Raw genomic sequence first — 17,800 nt, 5'->3', positions numbered from 1 at the left:
TTTTACTTTAAACTGAAGACATCATAACATGATTCTCAAACTGTGGTAGCACTGTTGTACTCTAGGAGACTGTTAATAATGTTAAATTATGTGGTGATTATATTTTTATTAATGCAATAATAGTGTAATAATGAGAGAATAGTGAGAACCTATTGTTACTAGTGGAAACGAAATAAAAAAGATTGCATGTCTTCCAGAACAATTGTCAAAAAATAAAGTCAACATTCTAAGTGCCTTTGCCCACACACCTATAATATTTAGTTCTTTATAATTAAACATCTTTTGTCTCTTATTCATAATTCAATTAGTTTTTTTTCTAACATAAAAAAGGCCTTTAAATGGATTGTTGCGACAAGCTGCGGTTTACCATCCCATGCCCTTGATGCGCTCGGATTTAAATTAATCAAAGCACTTCTCTTTTGTGGGAAAAATAAGCATATCATTTGCAAGTGAAGGACCAGAGCCCTGAAGCTAAGCAAGACAGATCTCTTTTGGAAGTGGTTATTGCACAACTGCAAATGACCTTTACAGTGATGCACTGCCAGATGCAGTGGGTATTTATATTCGCCCTCAAACACACACACACACACGTATACTTTCCATTTTGACACCCGCAGCTTGTCTCCATGCATAACGCTCGGTGTGCACTATATTTATAGTATTCCTTAGTCCTGCGGTGTACAGGTGAGTAGAGGATAGAGGGAGAGAGAGAGAGAGAGAGCAATGACCACTGAGGTCTCCGCCATGCTGCGATGGCATCTGCCAAAGCTTCCTGTCTCTGATGTAGGGCCAGGGAGTCCTGCGCCTCTATCTGCTGCGCCCAACTTCTCTTTGGCCTGCTTCCCCTCCACCCCCACCGGGGCAGCTGCTGATGCCATTTGTGGTGAGAAATGTCTCCACAGGAAAACGCACGTCAACACAGTCTCTCTCTCTCACACACACACACAAAAAAAACTGGCAGTGAATGTGATGAAATTGTAAATTTTACACCAAAAACACAACCACTTCATTTACATAACATAATCCATCAGTCATAAGCAAATGCAAGGATGACCCAAAACACCCTCTCTACACTTCCCAACCGGAAAAAAAAACTATAATCACAAGGATTAATCCTGTTAAGCCTTTTATCTCGTCCTGTTTTTTCCTGCTGGGTCCCCAAATGAACCATGTTTTCCTGTTGTAAAATCCGACTCAACCTGTAATGAGGTACGACTAGACGTCCACCTTCAATCTGGGTTTCTGTTACAGCTATAAATCAGGGACACAATGAGATTAAGTGGGGTTTGAATCTGGGACTTGTGGTCTTCTGGTTTGTGTGTCTTACCCAATCGACTACTACTTCCCCACCCGCTCACCCTAATCCTGCAATAATACTCATTTTGTGAATATTTGGTTATAATAAATCAGAACATACTGACAATTTTTTTCTTTAACTGGTTTGCTGAAGTAGGCTATCTGTAATGTGTGTTACAGGTTTAATTACATAACATTCAGAAATAGTTTCATAGGTCGTATAGATTGTCATGTAATTTTTATCTAAATGTTTTTATTTCAATTTGAAAGACTGGCCAATATGCCAACACTGACTCTGGGACAACAGCCTAAACATACATGCATGTCAGTGATAATTGTAATTATCCATGTTGCCTTGTATACACATAATGGCATAAACTGGCTTCATGTATGCTAAAAATAGAGGAAAAAAATATTATTGTCTAATGGATGCTAAAAAACACAAACTATTATTGCTGTCTCTGCACATCCCTCATATCCTACAATCTGTAAGGGTAGACAAATATTTCAGGAAGACCAGCAACACTGGACATCGATACAACTAAGCCATTGGGTCCAGCATTTGCACCTCCTTTAAAATGATCAGGGAGGTAGTAGCCTAGTGGTTAACACACTCGCCTATGAACCAGAAGACCCAGGTTCAAATCCCACGTACTACCATTGTGTCCCTGAGCAAGACACTTAACCCTAAGTTGCTCCAGGGGGGGACTGTACCTGTAACTACTGATTGTAAGTCACTCTGGATAAGGGCGTCTGATAAATGCTGTAAATGTAAAATGTAAAATGATCAATTTCTATTACTGGTTCAACCAACTCATCACTAGCCTCACTGACATAATCTCAGGCATAATAAAATGGAATTTTCAGCAGGCCTCTTTTTCTTCGTCTCTCACACCCTTTCAAGTGCTCAGTTTTGGATTTGTCAGATATTTAATAGAGCAAGCAAAAGGTGCTCAGATCAGCAGCCAAAACCATGTTCAGCACAGATTCTTCACAAGCTCACAATAGGCTTCATGTATGTGGGCTCTAGTAAAAAAAATGCTTCACATACTGTTACAAGGGTGTTAGAAGGCTGCAACACTATATGCAACACACACCCTAACCCTAGGTACAGATGGGTGTGAGACGCATATGCTTGGGTGATGTTGCGATTGGATGATAAATAGAGGGCAACAAGCATCTGCTCTTCTCGCCCGTGCTGTAATGATTCACTCTCGCCACTTTGCTGCCGTTGTGTTCTCGCTGTTCCCTACGCAAGCGGAGATCAATAAAGAGCCACTGGCTCTGTATCCATCAACAAATAACTATGCAAATAAAGATCAATAGCCCACCAACAGGAAATCACTATCAGCCCAATTAAAGAATGTACTGGACCAAGCAGCTTGCTGAAAGAAGCTGTGTTCACCACTCGAAAAACAGTGAAGTCATGGCTGAGAGCCGCTTGTGCCAGTCTTCATAGAAACATGCTCACATAAAGCATCGATTCAAATCAGTAAAAAAAGTAATTCCTGCACAGTAATTTTTAAAAATGTTTACAGGTCTGTCTAACATATCCCTGTAATATTTAACAGGTACCAAAGCCTGTAATTGAATTTCAATTCAGTGCAATTAGTTGATGCTTGTATGCTAGATAATGATCGCTGTGCATTTAATAGGGCCAAGTATGAGTGCCATGACCCTTTAAAAGGAGGTCAGGAGAAAATAGTGAATTAAAATAATAACACACCAAGGAGATTCACGCTTTTCACTATGAAGAAATAGAAGCCAGTCAGATTAGCTATGAATGAATCATAGATTAGATCTTTTGATTACAGCTTGTTCAGAAGTTATTATTAAACTGACTTTGCGATTTTTTGGTGTTTTGACTGTCAGAAATGAGCCTTAGTTTGCAAGCAATACAGTTTATACTTTTTGCCATTTTGACTGACAGTCAATCACAAAAAAATATTTTTTTACTGGCTGGTACGTACAAGCAGCAACATTATTATATTAGTATTATGATTACAACAACTACCATTTTTAAAACTAGTCAATTTCTTTTTCTTTTTTGTTTGTAATGCATGCATTATACATAGATTTGTATTATATATTTAAGCTATTTTCAGTGAGTTTGTTGAAACAAACAATCAAACATAAAATAGAACATTTTTATCAACCAATCATTCTGTCATCACACCAAAATAATGTTTTATGATGAATTTATTTAAGAGGCAGTGAGCAAGGTACTGTCCCCACACACTGCTTCCCAGGCGCTTGTCATGGCTGCCCACTGCTCACCAAGGGTGATGGTTACCTTTCATCACTTCACTTGCACTATTAAAAATAATTATTTGTAATTGGTTCTCCTGTAGTGACACATTAGATACGACTGAGGAAACATGTTCTCTATAGTATACAAAACAGTGTAAATGTTTTAGGCAGTACTGAAACTGAAATCAACTTATCCAGAGCGACTCACAATCAGTAATTTCAGGGACAGTCCCCCCTGGAGACACTCAGGGTTTAGTGTCCTGCTCAGGGACACAATGGTAGTAACCTGTGACTTTGTGGTCTTCTGTTTAATAAGCGAGTGCTACTATAGGCTACTACCACTCCTAAAACTCATGAACGAGCTTCTACAGATGGAAAACAATCTTTCTCCGCATGTCATTAATTCATAACAATAAGAACATTCAGCAATAAAATGTAAATCAATCAAATATTTTTATCAATAATAATTTTTACTTTTTTATCTTTACTTTTATGTAGATTTTTCTGTTATGTTTTTCTGTTTTCTGTTATGTAGATGTTACGTTAACAGAATTGCTTGGAGCTTAGATGAGCAGTGGTTTTGATCTCACAAATGAAGTTGCCATCCAAATATTAAGATATTTTCCCCCAATATGAGTATATGTTTGGATGGCCTACAGAAATCTCATAATTCCCACCATGATCCACTGCTGCAGAGATAAAAGCTCATGATTTGTACATAGTCAATATCTGATAAGACACTCTTTCTTTCCGTCACATGTAAAGTAAAACCAGTAAATCACACACACAGGCAAAAAAAAAAAAATACACTACATTACTGTTTTCTGAACCCCAAAACAATTTCAATATGAGGGTAGTCACAGGTAAGAACAATCAGGGTCAGCGGTTCACGTTGCAGCCACCTCCTTCTCAGCATAATGACTCAGATCAGTCACTCTTTATTTAATGAATGAATTTTAATTTGATCAGATTAATTCATTCAAATCACAAAGTATCAAAGGTTTTTTTTTCTATCAAGAGATCCTTGATCACTGAGAGTCCTCTTTTCATGCATAGGCACCCAATTACTGTTTTACATTATTTAAGAATTTTTAAATGGAAGATTCTAACTAAACCATTTTGTACCCAATTAATGCACTTTTATACTCAATGTGATTCAATGCCCTCATTAAAATGAAAAGTTTGAGGGACAGAGCAGTGTTCACGTGGACCACTGGTGTGGTTTTAAGACTGGCTGTTTTAGCCATTTGAAATGCTAGGTTGTAAGAGAAACGAGTCAAGGCAAAGGCAACATTCACTTTCATTCCACCATCAATAAACAAGGTGTAAACAAGGAAATCAGTAGTGAAGTTCTTAGCAAGGTGCACTGGCACAAACAACAACATTTCAAAGCTTCACAATATTTAAAGTAGCTAACATCAGCTACTACTTCCTGTACAGCCAACATGAAGGTATTAAAGTTTGCAATTAACTGGATATTAACTTTATTTTCAAATAGACCAACACAATGCAACAACAGTGTGCGCTGATAGCTTTAATGATCGGAAATGTACTTTGTTTGCGTGTCCTTTACCACTTTTCAACTAAACACTTTTCAACTAAAAGGAAAGAAAATTATAAGAGTTATAAGAAAATGGCTGGGATCAGCATTGCAATTAAAAAATGTCAACATTCCTTTTGAGGAAAAATGTACCAGAGATATTGTCTTTATTACCATTATTATGCTGGATTTCCCTCTGTGGTACCTTTAAGTAAGTTAAAAATGTTATATCAGAAACAATATTTAGCATTACATTTAAATCTTGTATTACCATTCCTACAACTAATAGAACTGCATCAATACTACTTTGCTTTCATAAAATGGCGAACATGCTGATCCAATCACCCCCCCTTGCCCATAAGAAAAAGCACTTGGCATTAACCTGGCACTTTTAAGTATATACTAATATTGAACCTCTGGCATCTTGTTTACTCTGTAGTAGGGTTTTCAATTTAGCTGAACAATGTGCTGGGTCAGCGTTTGTTAAACGTCACTGTCGAAGTGCTGAATGGGGCTCTGTGTTAAATAAAGAGGGGCCAATACAAGCAGCCATTCATCTGGTCTCTTTTCTCCCTTCCCCAAGGTGAGAGGAGCTGCCAAAGCACTGTTATTTGCACAGTCAGATTAATGCGATGAAGATGCCATTAGTGCAGTGCGAGAGCTCGGTTCATTTGCCAGTGAGGGTGCCAGCCAGCTCTGGCATCTGGTACAGAGGAGGCCGCCCGACCCAGCTCTGGCGCCTCCTCACCCGGAACTAGGTGCAGATGGGTCGAAGACTCTCATAGTCCAGGATAACTTTGTTATGCTTTTACATAATTATAAAGAGAAGTCATTTTTGTAGCCCAACATTTCTTCCAATGCATGAACACAAACAAACAAGAACTTTCTTTACAGTAAATGTCTTCAAAATGGAACCTTCACAACAAAACCATTCATTGTGAAGCTAAAGAGCTTTGTCCAAAGTCAAGGTCCAAAGTTGTGTAACTGTGCACATTGTGTAAGTGTGCACACTGTAAAACAATTCTGTGGAAGCATGAATAGATTACAGAAGAATACAGAAGACCAAACAACTGTGATTTTGCAACCCCAGACTTCCCCAGCGGGAAGACACATGCGCAGACATGCTGGGCTGGCTGGAGACAGCCAGTGAGCGAGAGACTGGAGCGTTGGTGACCCCCTGGGGAGTTGGGGATGCAGGCAGAAGCTTGGCAGCTGTAGCGACGGTGCAGTGGCGAGAACGGAACTGGCCGAATGGAATAAACAAAGTTCTGGCAGTAAAAGTAAAGTCTCGCCTTTTTGCGTTGAGCTGCTTTCAGACCAAACGTGGCACGAGTGGCTTTCTGAACTCCCGGTAGGACGATAATGCCATGTTGTAGATCTCTGGAAACTCAGAGATTGATAAGAACAGCTTTCCCTCCACCCCGTGTGTGTATGTGTTGCACAAAAATGCATGACAGCGTGCAACGGTGAAATTTCAACTTTCACTGTGCTTGCATGCACGAAACCGATCGGGCAAGTGGTTCGGATTCAGCGCTGACAACCTCTCTTGCGCTGCGTAAAGATATAGAAAATAAGAGCAAAGCGCAGCGCATGTCCTGTTCAGTCTGTGAAGCGAGAGTGATTAGTTGTCACACGGTGACACAACGAAACGTGTCCTCTGCTTTTAACCCTTGGTGAGCAGCGGGCAGACATGAGAGGCGTCCGAGGAGCAGTGTGTGGGGACGGTACCTTGCTCAGTGGCACCATGGTGCTTCGGGATTCGAACCTGCAACCTTCCGATGACGGGTCTGCTTCCTTACCTGCTAGGCCACCATTGCCCCTAAGCCTATAACGGCTGAAGCCTGCCGAGCACAAGGTTTGTGTCTCCAACCCACCCCGTAATCAGGTTGCTCTGATGTCCCTGTATGATGGACATTCATGCTTATGAATCAGATATGTTCAAAGCCACGCCCACTTAAACACAAGCAAGGGCACTTATCCTACACTCGTGGTGTGATAGTTACAGCACAGTTCATATTTCAATGTATGTTTATTTTACAGCTTTTAATACACATAGTATAGTGAATTATCGCAAATTAAATCGCAGTCATGATATTTGTCAAAAAAGTCACAATTTGATTGTCATTGTCAATTGTTCATCCCTATCCCAGAGCCTGAAAACGGGCCTGGAGAGTTGAGGTGAGTCGTCTTTGCTCGAGAGGAAACACAGCATAATACTTAATAGAACTCTACAGCAATTCTACCGGGCACAGAGCTGTCAGAGTTAAAACCAAAAATGATACATAATGAATCACAGGAAGGAGGAACCCAGGAACTGTAATGGGAGTCACTCGCAGCCCCCGCTGCCTGTCCCAGACCTGAGGTCCACATGCTGGGCCAGAGAGGCGACACCTCGGGCTCCCTTTAGCATTAATCACCATTAAGCCTGGGCAGGTGAGGTGCATCTGGGGCCTTGCGCCCCTCACCGCATCAGGATTCTGGGAAGGCTGAGCGAGAGAGATGAGAAAATATAGCGGGAGAACATTTTTTTCCAGGGGGGGCTTGGATTTCGCACAGAATCGACTGAGGATAGTACAAATGAGAGGGAAACAATAAAGGAGGTAGACAAGGAGGGGTTCTGTTGACACCAGGTCACATTTTGCACCTTTGGTGAATGGTTCCATTGCTTGGTGATAGTGAGCCACATGAGATATAATGGGTACTGCATAATAAGCCTCCCCACCAGCGGCCGCTCATTGTTGTTCCAGTTTTCCTCCAGCCTCTCCCTCTCTCTTTCTCTCTGGTGAGCGTTGCACAAAGCACACAGACTGGCTCTCAAGGGAACACACTCTGCAATAGAGCCATTATGGGGAAAAATAGACCCCACATTGGTAGGCCATACAGAGCATGTTAAATAAAGAACCTCTACTTTTCATTTTCACATTAAGAAAAAAAGCCTAGCATGATTTAGTGAAAATGCACATGCATGATGTCATAAAAAAAAAAAAAAAAACTTTCCACGTATTTTCAATAAATTTTATACTCCACAAAATTCTATTAGATGGTCCAAGGTTTTCTTTTTTTATGAAATTTACAAACAAAGGGAAAAAAATGTATCCCCACCTGTTCATCAGCTTAGCGTATGGAGGTTGAATAATTTATCAAATGTCACAAGAACTCATTAAAAACTGCTACTTGCAAACATTTTTGGTACCAAACTTTTAGGCTGTCCCAGTTCTACTGTTTTTGGGGGTATTACATCGAAAATTGCATTCCTTGCGATGATGGTAAGCCTGTCAAAGGAAATATAATGCACGGTGCGTACGGACAAAAACTGCGATGTAGCTATTAATGTAATTGCTGCCAGCACTCCAGGTCCCTGAACCACTGAGCCACGTCTTCATCTGCTCCCTTGTCCTTCCTCGTCTCGTCATCCTAATTACCCTGAGCGTTCTTACCTAAGTATATACACATTGCCCTGTTGTATTGCGTCTTTGTCTAGCTGACCCAGCAGCCTTCATAGCGCCACTGTGTAATATTATGGCCACTGCTGTGCAGATTTCCCTTCAATTTTTTTTTTTGATATGGTAAGTGATGCTGCCTCACACCTCCAAGCTTGGACCTTGTTAGTGTGGAACTTGCATGCTCTCCCAATGTTGGTGAGGGTTGGATTTCTCCCACAGTCCCAAGGCATGTACACTCGGTGAATTGGTTTCTCTGAACCGCCTGTAGGTGGGAGTGAATGTTGAGTTTGTGCACCCTGGGGTGAGCTGGCACCCCACCCTGGGTTTCCTGCACCCCCCCCAGTGTCCCGGGATGGGCTCCAGTAGCCGTGACCCTGAGTAACAGGACTAGGCGGTCATGACTGAGTGAGAGATCTTATAATATTGCAGGTTTGGAACAAATGGAGATGTTACTCACTGCTAAATATGTCAGACAAGTGACGGTTAACACATTGCACAGAAGTGCAAAAAGAAAACCCTGAATTCAAGATGGCAGGAGAAACTATGCTAATGCACAAACATGCAGGGACAAAGATAAAGCAAGACTAACAAACCAAGGCTCGGTTTAGACTACTAGGTCTAAACTGAAACAGGATTATAAACCGCAGGGTCAAAGGGTGAGAAACAATCAAGTATGTAGTGGTGCACTCAAGGTAATTGGATATTGGCATCGGTGTGCTACGGTCACATGGCATCACAACGTAATAAGGCAAACGGATATTTCAAGAGACATTATTGTAAGAAGTTGTTCCTCTGAGGAGTCTCAAAATGCCAATCAAAATGCCAGTACTGTGCTCCTCATGATAACTCAATATTTCAGACATATTAAAAGTATTTCCTTTGACCTTTTTTGTTCCTTTGGACGTTCCCCAGCACTGTTACTAGTGAGTGAATGAAGCTTCATATCCTTCACTGGGTTATCACCAGCCCCCAAGAAGAGTTTTTCCTCATCAGCAGAGGAAAAATAAGGCTATTTATATCCATCCTCTCTCTGTCTTCTGCAGTCTTCTGACCCCTGGGGTTGCACTGTTTTCCCCTGAAAAGAGAGATGATCTACTTAAGTGGGATTCCATCAGTTTCTTTTTTTTTTCTGCTGGTAGGAGCTGATAGCAGGTGAAGAGCCTGCCTGAGGCCTCCGGTGCCCTCTCCCTCTCCCTCTCCCCATCTGGCAGCAAGGCGAGAAGAGAATTAGTAACAAGTTATTAGATGGTACAGAGACAAAGACGTCAGGCTCGCCAGTCTGGATTCCGAGCTCACTTGCGGCATTCAAATGCAGATGGAGGCAGCGCTCCCTTTTCCCACACTTTCGCTTTTCTTTCTTACCTCATTCTTTTTGATCTTTTTTAAAACCCATTGGTTTGCTTTAGAACTATTTCTTTTTTTCTTTTTTTTTTTTTGACTTAAGCCGTGGCAGAGATTTAGTGCTCACAGGATTCATAGAGGCAACCTTATTCCCCAGTGTACCTTTTCCTTTTGTGGGGCACCCTCGAAACATGGGTCTTAAAGTGAGCCGTGATATATGAAACCATCCATCACGGCTTTTTGAAAACACCTTCTGAAACGCCCCCCTCGACGGACTTCACTGCTGTCAAAAGTCGGAAAAGGCATACATGGGGTTTCTTTCTTTTCCCATGCTTTGTCATTGTGAAACACTGTAGCACAGCACACGGTGACATGACAAAATGTGTCCTCTGCTTTTAATCATCAACCTGAGTGAGCAGTGGGCAGCCATGACAGGTGCCTGGAGAGCAGTGTGTGGGGACGGTGCTTTGCTCAGTGGCACCTTGGCAGATCAGGATTTGAACCGGCAACCTTCTGAAGCGCTAGGCCGCCGCTGCCTCCGGAAAAGAGACTACTAGACTAAAGAGCGGTCAGCATGGGGATGCCGGGGATTGAACCTGAGACCTCATATTATGCAAAGCATGCACTGTGAGCTACATTCCCACATAAAAATGAAAACCAAAGCTTGACTGGTGCAGAAATTTATATGCAAAAATTTGATTAATTAATGTGCAGAATCCAAAATATAAATATATTTTTCATGTAACAGAAAGATGTTATTTAAGCTTTAACTTAATGAAATGAACAACGGGGCATCAAAAACAGAAGTGGTAGAGTGTTGTGTAAGTGATAATTTTATTTTTTTGCTTTGAGTTTCTGTCTTGATTTAAATGAAAGGGACCTGAAATAAACACCATTGTGCACCACAGTGAATATGTGGCTCTTTTTAAGCAAGCACTAGCATTGGGAATGTGCACAAAACATGGAAAAGCCGCAGCCAGGCTACGTCCATTGCAACAACAGCGGCGCATTATGACCATTGCAGGGGCAAAATGTGCTTTGACGCACGCTTTTGTGCCTGTCACTTGTCATCGCTTGCTAAGCTGCAGTTCACCTGCAGCGCTTGCATGTCCCTGCTGCGTAGGTCGTCAAACAGAAAGGAACAAAGAAAGGAGAAAGTGCACGCTTCGTCGCGCGCCACCCAAGAGGGATGCGAATGGTAGGAACAATGGTGGCTTCCAGCGGCCGGCTGTAGCCGGTGTTTGCTGCAATAATCGCGGCGCGCAGCCCTCCCTGTGTGAGTGGATCTCTAATGACAGCAGATGCCTGTTTAAGCGCAGGCGATCTGTCTCTGTCAGTACAAGTTTATAAATACCTGACACCAGACCGCAGGTGAGGTCTCTAACACCCCCCCCCCCACCACCACAGTCATTTTAAACGTGCGTCCCCAGCACAAATACACTAGCACATAAAGCAGCATCCGCTCTCTGGTCAGTTTACGTGGAGGAGATATTGAGGATGAAAAAAAAAAGCCTGATTTTTTTTTTTTTATTCTACGTCGGGGAAAAAAAGAGCGACTTTCATCACAAATGCACTGATTAATCTTGATATCTGTCCTTCGGTGACAAAGGCCCCTTCATCATTCCCCCCCAGCGACCAAGACAAATCCATTTCGGCACAACACCACAGTGCCTACTATGAGTAATATGGGCGCTCAGGAAAAAAAAATGCATGTTTGCATGCTTGCACACTTCCTCACTGGCTCGAAACACGCATGGGCACAGTCATGGTATTAAGAATTATGGTTCTTCAGGGCTGGAGGAGAAAACTTGAAATTGTCTTTGCTTTGATTGATGGTGCCAATTCAAAATGAAATGTAGGTTCCATTTTATGTTCAACATTTACTAATTAACTGATTGTAGGGAAATAAAATATCAATCATTTTAGGATGGTAATTGTTCATTAGTTTAGTTTAATGAATCACTGGAAGTTAGTATTATAACTGGCAAATTATTGTACCCATTTTGCCTAATTTGTTAACTGCTTAAAAGCAGCTAAATAAATGCATGTTCAACACCCTTTCAAACTATTTAGGAATTTTAATTTTTATTGTCTTTTTATCTCAGAACACTCACATCCTCACATATTTCATTATTTGCATCAACATTGTGACCTCTGATGTTGTGGAACATTCCACTCAGCTGTCGGTTGCAAAATGGTATCTGTTAGGCGATAGATGAGTACCAGGATAGACCCCAAAGCATTCGCCCCTCTAATCTCAACAAAGCTCCCCTACTTACTAAGGGATTACAGTGTTGACATGGCACCCATACTTCTTAATTTACCTCCCTCTCATATCAGGCCACACGGAGCATTCTGGGAGAGCATTATCAGCCCTCCAAGTCAAAACCAGTGTCAGCAAGAAAGGAGATTCACCACACCAACAACTCCTCAAACCGAGCTTTATTAGTAGACATAAGCCCTTGACAAGGGGCCTAGCAGACAGCAGACCATTGCCTTTTCATATTTTGAGTTATATTGCGATTTACAAAGCTGTGCAGTTGGCTCTCGGGAGCCGTAATCCACAGGCAAATGCATGAGAGTGTGGATACAGCCTAGTTTATGAGCATGTACCGTACTTTCCTTGTGTCCCCAATATGTCAAGTGCTTGCATCTCCGTAGGTATCACTGTCGCATGAGGCATAAGGAGATTTTCTGTGTTAAAATTAATCCCATTTAAATGTGGGGGCTAGAGAAGATTATGTTTTTTACGTTTTTTTTTTTTTTTTTTCTTCTACTGTGAAACGCACACCACAAAATTCCATCTTTGCAATGACAGCTACAGTATCCAGGGGTGGACAGTAACAGAATAGATGTAATTCGTTACTGTACTTAAGTCGGGTATTTTTTTGTGTATCTGTATTTTAGTAAAGTATTTCCATTTGTGGAGACTTTTTACTTTAGTTCCAGTATATTTTTCTAACGTTTTACTCCACTACATCTATCTACACTACACTACTCCTATCCTCCTGACCTGTCCGTGTTTGCTCTCCGTCCCTTATCTTCCTTAGAGTCTATGTGCTTATGCCGTTGAGGTAGATTTTTTTTACGGTTCCCACAATGTACTTCCCACAATCTGGGGTTTGTCTTTTTTTTATCCCCCTCCTCTATCCTAATGTATACCCATCTTCTGGTCAGGTCAATGGCCAAGATTCAGTAGTACTTTTACTTTTGACATGGTTTGTTGCAACAGCAATAAACGGTTTCATCAATCAATCAATCATCAATCAATCAATCAATTATGCAAAATCGTTCCTTTTCACTATGTGTTATTACATGGTGACACTGTATGTTATCTTAAGGCCTTCTGGGTAGTTTTTTTTTTAAATATTACGACTTACCATATTTTTTAAAACATACATTCTGCATTAATCTGAGTGGGTTAATAAGGGTGGTAGTAAGTGGGTGAATCTGGGTGGGTTAATATGGGTGGTAGTAGCCCAGTGGTTAACCCACTCGCCTATGCACCAGAAGACACAGGTTCAAATCCTGCTTACTGCCATTCAGTCTCTGAGCAAGACACGTAATCCTAAAACTGCTCCAGGGGGACTGTCCCTGTAACTACTGATTGTAAATTGCTCTGGACTAGGGCATCTGATAAATGCCATAAATGTCAAATGTAAATGTAATCTGGATTCTGACTGTTTATGTTTCAAAACAGTGATAGATAGAGACATAAAACTGGATAAAAATATACTTGAGCTGTGCTCCACTCATGAGAACCTATATAATCATGATGTTACTATTCCTTCATATAATACATGCCATAATGACTTTTGATTATTTTTAAACGTATTGTCTGTAATGGTATTGAATGTCATATGGCCAGTTAAGAAATATGTATTTATTTATTCATCCACCCTTGGCAGATGGACCAAAATATTGATTTGGGCTATGGAAATTTTGTGATTATAAAAATGTGCAGTCCCACAAAAGACAAAACAACACATGTCAAACATTTCCTAGCCCTCGTCTTGTGTTCGGTGCCGCAGATGAAGCATCACACTTTGCAGGTAAACACGAAACCTAGTAACGCAGAATGTCATTTCGATTTAGAGCCACAATACATCACCTTACTGATTCTTTATGTGCAATGGAAGGAAAATACTTTTGCACTTTTGTGGATGTATAAAGGGAGGATATTTGCTTTTACCTTAGGTATCTCTACTTTAAGTGTACCTCATCCAGCACTGATGGAATCCAATGTGATGTATTGAACACAGCAGTTTAAGTGGATTTAGGCTCTCGCTCAGCAAATTAGCAGGCTGTAATTTCATGTGTGATTGACAAATCCAATTTTTTACACATTTTGTGTCATACCATGATTGATTTTAGGGTGAACTGAGAATTGAATGACCAGCATGTAGTTTTGTTGGAGCACTAAAATGGACTGCATTGGGGTCATTAAACATGTATGGTGTCTTAAATGAAGTAAGGAAATAGTGACAACTGTGTCTCACAGTACAGCTATGGGCTCTATTTTGGAAGCCGCCACTAAGCACTAAGCATGTGGCTTGTTTGCCAGTGTGACCTCAAAGGATATATACATAAATAGATAAAACATAAAGACAAACTTGAAAGGTATAGTACAGTGGCTAATAAAAGCATAAAACAAATTAACATTTCATGGACGAAACTTACAAAATGCGAAACAAGCAGCGAGCAACTCGAAATGCAAAGGGTTGGTGCGATAGAGCGGAAGTGTGTCCTGTGTCAGTCAAAGAGTGAAGTAAATGCAGCGAGATTATTTGAGCTAACTGGACTTTTTCTGTGTTTCCTATGACATGTGTTAAGATTTTTCAAAAGACTGTGAGCAGATGGAAGAATTATATGTAATGCCCTGCTATGGGTCGTCTTTGCCATGGAGAGGTCCTCTTTTTGAAACTGCGTCTATCTGGGTTCTTTTAGAAATGTCCGAGTTTTGGCCTTTTGAGCTGCCTAAACAGATATAGGGATGAAAGTTATTTTTTTGTGTCACTGTGATACACAGCACAGCACACGGTGGACACAATGAAATGTGTCCTCTGCTTTTAACCCATCACCTTAGTGAACTGTGGGCAGCCATGGAAGGTTCCCAGGGATCAGTGTGTGGGGACGGACCTTGCTCAAGAGGGAAGCCACGAGTCCTCTTCCTCAGCCTTCAGGGTGTTAGTAGAAGACCCAGGTTCAAACCTTACTTACTACCATTGTGTCCCTGAGCAATACACTTAACTCTGAGTGTCTCCTGGGGGACTGTCCCTGTAACTACTGATTTTAAGTCACTCTGGAAAAGGGTGTCTGACAAATACCATAAATGTAAATGATCCCAGTAGGCCACCACTGCACCAGAGGAGCAAGCCAATGTAAGGTGTACTTCTAGATCAATTTTAGCTCAGTTAAGTTCAGATCTAGTTCTAATAATGTGACTGGATGAGCCATAATAAATTGTATTGTACTGTCAATATCAGTGTAATGTGAAAATATCTTGTTGCTTTTGATGAATTTTTTATAACATGGTTGAACTAAATTATTTGTAAATGATTAATAAATGGAACTGATTCTTGCTAATTAGCATATTTAATTGGGTTTTTAGATCAACAGTTTGACAGTTTCAGCCACAGGTTTTTTTGTGTGCATGTCATACAAAGCAGGACCAAAAAGGATTATCAGTAGGAAAGGCTGCAGCACTCACAGGGCAATTTAATTAGTGGTGGTGTCGCAATGGAGATTTACTGGAATGAGTTTTTCAAGGTTCCCATGGCTGTGGCCGTTACAAACGCATCCCTTGCATATGCGCAGAATACACCTCATCCGACAATCCCCACTTGCCATTCTCACCAACCCTGCAATAATTACACTGCAGCATTATTAGTGGTCTAGGACCAGGGCTTGCCATGTTCACTGTGTGTGATGCCAAGCAATACAGAAAAATGACCCCAGGGCCTTCACTTTCTCCTTATTCTAATATCTAAAGTGTAACCATGTTATGAATAAAACATTCAAAAAAATAATAAATCACACCAACAAAAAAATTAATAGAGCATTAACATTTTACCCTCTTTCACCAGAGCCTGTCAAATTAAAGATCAAATTGTATTATTTTGAATAATAACCATAACTTGAATCTATTGAACGATTCGCTAAGGCACAACAACACTCAATATTTATGAAGTGCCATAATTGAAATATTTGGGTCCTGAGGATATGGGGGCCAGGGCCAAGTTTATTAACAACTCACCTGGGTGAGCAAGCCTTTGCTGTGATACACTGCCCAGACTTAGATGCCCACAGAGTAAGAAGAACGTCCTTTAGCTAAAGAAATATTTCCACAGCATACAAGTATCTACAATGCACTATTTAAATAATAACCAAGGTGGTATCTACTGTCCTACCAAAGGCTGGTTGGGGAGGCTGGCCACTCCCTGCCGGGTTGGTGCTCTTTTGACCCTGATTGTGCTCAACTGTGCCTTGTCTTCTCTGTTTTGCCCTGTATGAAAGCCTGACTTGTGTCTTTTCTTTGTTTTTTTCCACCCTGTATACAGAAGGTGTGTATGTGTTCTGTCCCTCACTTTTCAGGTTTTTTAATTAGTGTGATTGCCATTGCAGTTGTGTCTCCTGCTTCTCCCTCATGCCACATAAGAATTGTCAGAGAAATCTAACATCACTTTCGAGTAAAAGCTTTTTTTAAAAAGAAGATTATCGGGTGCATTAAAGAGGAACAGTGTCCTACACTGATCTTGTGGTACCACAATATTAAGTATAAATTTCATGCCCTCACGGTATCCCTTAAAGGTCAAAGTGGCTGTAATTCTGCACCACGGCTGAATTTTGGAAAGAGACTTCAGATACAGTATTATTGGACATCTAAAACCTCTATCAATGTGAAAAAAAAACATATTATTAACACATCGTTTGCTCTTTTCTGCATAGTTTTCAGTTTTGGAGATGCCAAATGACAGTCCTCTGCAAATTATGAAGTTGTGAAAGGACACAATCCCAGCATTACCTACTTTGTTCCTAGTTGGACTCTTTGGCAAGGTGAATGGGACAGAGCTTCGGCCAAGCACCCTCATCCCAGTCACTTTTGGAACAAGTTTCTCGCCGCTCAGCGAAGCACCTGCAACAGAGACCAGTTGAGAAAGGTTTGATAACTGGCGAGGCTATTTTGAGAAATGACCCGACTCCAACCACAGCCAATTGCATTTCCGAGGACATAGCTAACAATGTCAAATCAAATTTAGAAGTGCTGGCTAAACTTAGATATACATTGCCAGCCCATGGAGGTAGTGTGTGTTTTCCTCTACATTTATATCACTTGGATTTGACCTTGACCACATCCAGACATAGCAGTTTTTAATTGAACTATTCAGAAAATAATAAGAACAGTGGGTATAAAAATGTGCACACCATAGGGCAGAAAATGCATCAACTTCAGAGGCACAAGTCGATGACCTTTGAGAGAAGTCAACAAGTTGTGTGTGCTTTTTATTAACAAATTACTTGTTCCACAGAGGAAGACCTGGCCAGTGTAAATTAAAAGGAAACGACAACCGGAGATCCTGGTGTTTTTGTTTTTTAAAGTATTATTATTTTTATTATATTTTATATGTTTTTTAAGTGGACATATAAAGGACACCCGGAGATGGGGATGTAAAATGCAAAGTTGACAGCTGTCCACTCGACTTGTCCACTCAACTTTGACTTTATTGACAGATACATTGATCTCAAAAAATCTGAAGTCATTAATGCCCTAGTACACACCCCTGTTAAACTGATCCTTAAACTGATACTATGATGAAGCACCTTATTACACTCTGTTATTTACGGGTTGAACGTTTAAATCCCTTAACACTCAAGCATTCAGCACCTTAAACAGCTCATCTTTCATATTTGCTGACTGTATGTCTATAGC

General features: G+C 40.8%; 1 long non-coding RNA gene across 1 annotated transcript in view; it reads right to left on the bottom strand.

Annotated features, from left to right (window-relative positions):
- Positions 1–17,020, bottom strand: part of LOC114765021 (uncharacterized) — a 131,461-nt gene extending 114,441 nt beyond the window's left edge. Inside the window, exon 1 of the long non-coding RNA XR_003742569.1 lies at positions 16,899–17,020. This is a non-coding gene — a long non-coding RNA (uncharacterized LOC114765021). The remainder of the gene's footprint in view (positions 1–16,898) is intronic.
- Positions 17,021–17,800: the final 780 nt, after the last annotated feature.

Source organism: Denticeps clupeoides, chromosome 15, assembly GCF_900700375.1.
Source record: "Denticeps clupeoides chromosome 15, fDenClu1.1, whole genome shotgun sequence".
In the NCBI taxonomy this organism is placed as follows: Eukaryota; Metazoa; Chordata; class Actinopteri; order Clupeiformes; family Denticipitidae; genus Denticeps; species Denticeps clupeoides.
This window is presented reverse-complemented; position numbering and strand designations above follow the sequence as displayed.